Source organism: Oreochromis niloticus, linkage group LG9 (genome assembly GCF_001858045.2).
Source record: "Oreochromis niloticus isolate F11D_XX linkage group LG9, O_niloticus_UMD_NMBU, whole genome shotgun sequence".
NCBI classification, from domain to species: Eukaryota; Metazoa; Chordata; class Actinopteri; order Cichliformes; family Cichlidae; genus Oreochromis; species Oreochromis niloticus.
Window position 1 is genome coordinate 269550 of NC_031974.2, and position 5773 is coordinate 275322.

A 5773-nucleotide genomic window follows, 5' to 3' on the forward strand; every position below is an offset into this window, starting at 1 on the left:
CCCTTGAGCGCACTGACAGAGGTGAGGATGAATGATGAAGGACTGACAGAGGTGAACTAAGGGTACTCATAAGATACCAGAAAATGATGAAGATATCAGAGAATGATGACTGTAGTTGGTGATGTTTCTGTAGTTGTTACTGAAGTCATGTCTCTGTTTTCAGGATAAATCTACTTATGAGATCAGCAACCAAAATGGTGATCCTGAACACTGCACTCAGGTAAGTGTTATGTTGTCATCAGTATCTTATGAGTACCCTTAGTTCAGTTTGCCATTTACTGTCCTCACTTAGGTTAAAGCAGAGTGTATTTGTGTTAGAAACGTCCCCAAAGGTTATAAGTGCGAGGCCTAATGATGACTGTAGTTGGTGATGTTTTTGTAGTCAGTGAAGTCATGTCTCTGTTTTCAGGATAAATCTACTTATGAGATCAGCAACCAAAATGGTGATCCTGAACACTGCACTCTGGTAAGTGTTATGTTGTCATCAGTATCTTATGAATACCCTTTGTTCAGTTTGCCGTTTACTGTCCTCACTTAGGTTAAAGCAGAGTGTATTTGTGTTAGAAATGTCCCCAAAGGTTATAAGTGTGAGGCCTAATGATGGTAAAATGGTAACTGGTCTGTATGTATAAAGCGCTTTACTAGTCCCTAAGGACCCCAAAGCGCTTTACACATCCAGTCATCCACCCATTCACACACTGGTGATAGCAAGCTACGTTGTAGCCACAGCCACCCTTGAGCGCACTGACAGAGGTGAACTAAGGGTACTCATAAGATACCAGAAAATGATGAAGATATCAGAGAATGATGACTGTAGTTGGTGATGTTTTTGTAGTTAGTGAAGTCATGTCTCTGTTTTCAGGATAAATCTACCTATGAGATCAGCAACCAAAATGGTGATCTTGAACACTGCACTCAGGTAAGTGTTATGTTGTCATCAGTATCTTATGATACCCTTTGTTCAGTTTGCCATTTACTGTCCTCACTTAGGTTAAAGCAGAGTGTATTTGTGTTAGAAACGTCCCCAAAGGTTATAAGTTTGAGGCCTAATGATGGTAAATGGTAACTGGTCTGTATTTATAAAGCGCTTTACTAGTCCGTAAGAACCGCAAAGCGCTTTACACATCCAGTCATCCACCCATTCACACACTGGTGATAGAAAGCTACGTTGTAGCCACAGCCACCCTTGAGCGCACTGACAGAGGTGAGGATGAATGATGAAGGACTGACAGAGGTGAACTAAGGGTACTCATAAGATACCAGAAAATGATGAAGATATCAGAGAATGATGACTGTAGTTGGTGATGTTTTTGTAGTTAGTGAGTCATGTCTCTGTTTTCAGGATAAATCTACCTATGAGATCAGCAACCAAAATGGTGATCCTGAACACTGCACTCAGGTAAGTGTTATGTTGTCATCAGTATCTTATGAATACCCTTTGTTCAGTTTGCCATTTACTGTCCTCACTTAGGTTAAAGCAGAGTGTATTTGTGTTAGAAACGTCCCCAAAGGTTATAAGTTTGAGGCCTAATGATGGTAAAATGGTAACTGGTCTGTATTTATAAAGCGCTTTACTAGTCCGTAAGAACCGCAAAGCGCTTTACACATCCAGTCATCCACCCATTCACACACTGGTGATAGAAAGCTACGTTGTAGCCACAGCCACCCTTGAGCGCACTGACAGAGGTGAGGATGAATGATGAAGGACTGACAGAGGTGAACTAAGGGTACTCATAAGATACCAGAAAATGATGAAGATATCGGAGAATGATGACTGTAGTTGGTGATGTTTCTGTAGTTGTTACTGAAGTCATGTCTCTGTTTTCAGGATAAATCGACTTATGAGATCAGCAACCAAAATGGTGATCTTGAACACTGCACTCAGGTAAGTGTTATGTTGTCATCAGTATCTTATGAATACCCTTTGTTCAGTTTGCCATTTACTGTCCTCACTTAGGTTAAAGCAGAGTGTATTTGTGTTAGAAACGTCCCCAAAGGTTATAAGTTTGAGGCCTAATGATGGTAAAATGGTAACTGGTCTGTATTTATAAAGCGCTTTACTAGTCCGTAAGAACCGCAAAGCGCTTTACACATCCAGTCATCCACCCATTCACCACTGGTGATAGAAGCTACGTTGTAGCCACAGCCACCCTTGAGCGCACTGACAGAGGTGAGGATGATGATGGACTGACAGAGGTGAACTAAGGGTATCATAAGATACCAGAAAATGATGAGATATCGGAGAATGATGACTGTAGTTGGTGATGTTTCTGTAGTTGTTACTGAAGTCATGTCTCTGTTTTTCAGGATAAATCGACTTATGAGATCAGCAACCAAATGGTGATCTTGAACACTGCACTCAGGTAAGTGTTATGTTGTCATCAGTATCTTATGAATACCCTTTGTTCAGTTTGCCATTTACTGTCCTCACTTAGGTTAAAGCGAGTGTATTTGTGTTAGAAACGTCCCCAAAGGTTATAAGTTTGAGGCTAATGATGGTAAATTGTAAATGGTCTGTATTTATAAAGCGCTTTACTAGTCCGTAAGAACGCAAAGCGCTTTACACATCCAGTCATCCACCATTCACACACTGGTGATAGCAAGCTACGTTGTAGCCACAGCCACCTTGAGCGCACTGACAGAGGTGAGGATGAATGATGGACTGACAGAGGTGAACTAAGGGTACTCATAAGATACCAGAAATGATGAAGATATCAGAGAATGATGACTGTAGTTGGTGATGTTTTTGTAGTTAGTGAAGTCATGTCTCTGTTTTCAGGATAAATCTACCTATGAGATCAGCAACCAAAATGGTGATCCTGAACACTGCACTCAGGTAAGTGTTATGTTGTCATCAGTATCTTATGAATACCCTTTGTTCAGTTTGCCATTTACTGTCCTCACTTAGGTTAAAGCAGAGTGTATTTGTGTTAGAAACGTCCCCAAGGTTATAAGTTTGAGGCCTAATGATGGTAAATGGTAACTGGTCTGTATTTATAAAGCGCTTTACTAGTCCGTAAGAACCGCAAAGCGCTTTACACATCAGTCATCCACCCATTCACACACTGGTGATAGAAAGCTACGTTGTAGCCACAGCACCCTTGAGCGCACTGACAGAGGTGAGGATGAATGATGAAGGACTGACAGAGGTGAACTAAGGGTACTCATAAGTACCAGAAATGATGAAGATATCAGAGAATGATGACTGTAGTTGGTGATGTTTTTGTAGTCAGTGAAGTCATGTCTCTGTTTTCAGGATAATCTACTTATGAGATCAGCAAACAAACCGGCGATCTTGAACACTGCACTCAGGTAAGTGTTATGTTGTCATCAGTATCTTATGAATACCCTTAGTTCAGTTTGCCATTTACTGTCCCACTTAGGTTAAAGCAGAGTGTATTTGTGTTAGAAACGTCCCAAAGGTTATAAGTTTGAGGCCTAATGATGGTAAAATGGTAACTGGTCTGTATTTATAAAGCGCTTTACTAGTCCGTAAGAACCGCAAGCGCTTTACACATCCAGTCATCCACCCATTCACACACTGGTGATAGAAAGCTACGTTGTAGCCACGCCACCCTTGAGCGCACTGACAGAGGTGAGGATGAATGATGAAGGACTGACAGAGGTGAACTAAGGGTACTCATAAGATACCAGAAATGATGAAGATATCAGAGATGATGACTGTAGTTGGTGATGTTTTTGTAGTCAGTGAAGTCATGTCTCTGTTTCAGGATAAATCTACTTATGAGATCAGCAACCAAAATGGTGATCCTGAACACTGCACTCAGGTAAGTGTTATGTTGTCTCAGTATTTATGAATACCCTTAGTTCAGTTTGCCATTTACTGTCCTCACTTAGGTTAAGCAGAGTGTATTTGTGTTAGAAACGTCCCAAGGTTATAAGTGTGAGGCCTAATGATGACTGTAGTTGGTAATGTTTTTGTAGTCAGTGAAGTCATGTCTCTGTTTTCAGGATAAATCTACCTATGAGATCAGCAAACAAACCGGCGATCTTGAACACTGCACTCAGGTAAGTGTTATGTTGTCATCAGTATCTTATGAATACCCTTAGTTCAGTTTGCCATTTACTGTCCTCACTTAGGTTAAAGCAGAGTGTATTTGTGTTAGAAACGTCCCCAAAGGTTATAAGTTTGAGGCCTAATGATGGTAAAATGGTAACTGGTCTGTATTTATAAAGCGCTTTACTAGTCCGTAAGAACCGCAAAGCGCTTTACACATCCAGTCATCCACCCATTCACACACTGGTGATAGCAAGCTACGTTGTAGCCACAGCCACCCTTGGGCGCACTGACAGAGGTGAGGATGAATGATGAAGGACTGACAGAGGTGAACTAAGGGTACTCATAAGATATCAGAAAATGATGAAGATATCAGAGAATGATGACTGTAGTTGGTGATGTTTTTGTAGTTGTTAGTGAAGTCATGTCTCTGTTTCAGGATAAATCTACCTATGAGATCTGCAACCAAAATGGTGATCTTGAACACTGCACTCAGGTAAGTGTTATGTTGTCATCAGTATCTTATGAATACCCTTAGTTCAGTTTGCCATTTACTGTCCTCACTTAGGTTAAAGCAGAGTGTATTTGTGTTAGAAACGTCCCCAAATGTTATAAGTGTGAGGCCTAATAATAATAACAGTCGATCATATTTGTCAAAGTTGAACCCAGGGCAAACTAAGCTAAATTAGTGGTTTTAGCTAACAGCTACAACAAGCATAACAGTTACTGTTAGCCTGTCATTTGTTTACACAATGCTTTTTCTTATACACGCAATACATTTATTACCTAACTAATTTAACAAAGTTCTGTCCATACAAGTACTGTGTAATTGAAATCACAAAGATGGTTTATATTGTTAAATATGTCTGCTATATATTGAAGTTCCGTATCTTCATAGCCACTACATTATTCTGATGACTTCTTCTTGGAGAGGACCAGGGAACTCTGGAAGATGCGCAGAAGGTAGCTGAAATATTGGTAACAAGTCTTTGAATTTAAACAAGTACACTGCTGTGCAGTTTAGGTTAGTTTAAATATTAATTTTCATATCCCTCTTAAAAAAATACCCTATGCAACCTTATTTTTAAATGACTTTTGTTTTTTCAAGTGTATATCCTCAAACCAGTGATTCCAGTGTTGAATTTTATGCTATAACTAGTGTTACCTTTACAGTTTAATATTTCCTTATTTGGTTTTATAGATATCAAAATATATTGTAATAATATTATACTTTTAGAAACTCAGTGTTTGTTTTGTCCATCCTTTAAGGCTGCAGTTCCTGTAGTTGCCACAACATCATTACTTCAACCAGCATCAGAGAAATGCTTCATTGAATACTAAAAAAGAAGTCCTCAAGACAAACAGGTGGAAATGTTTAATATACATGTTTTATTTATCTTTAAATGGCTCTAACTTTTAATCTGTCAGAAAAAAATACTTGTATCATGTCTTAATCTTAAAGAGATGTTATTTTTTTTCCCCAAGGTCTCGACATATACAAAACATCTTCTGATGAATCCGATCACACAGACTATAGTGATGCTGATTATGTTCCAGACTCTGAAGGAAGTTCCTCTCAGCTAGATGAAGATGGACCTCTTTATCCACTGCAAAGAAGTCTCTGCTTTCTCTGCAATACCCCTATTTATCTCCACGAAAACTAGATAATTATTCAGAAATTTTAATAAAGGTAATGGTGCCACATCTTTTAAGAAGAGGATCTCAAAAACCCCAAGAAAGAGAAAGCTCTCATCC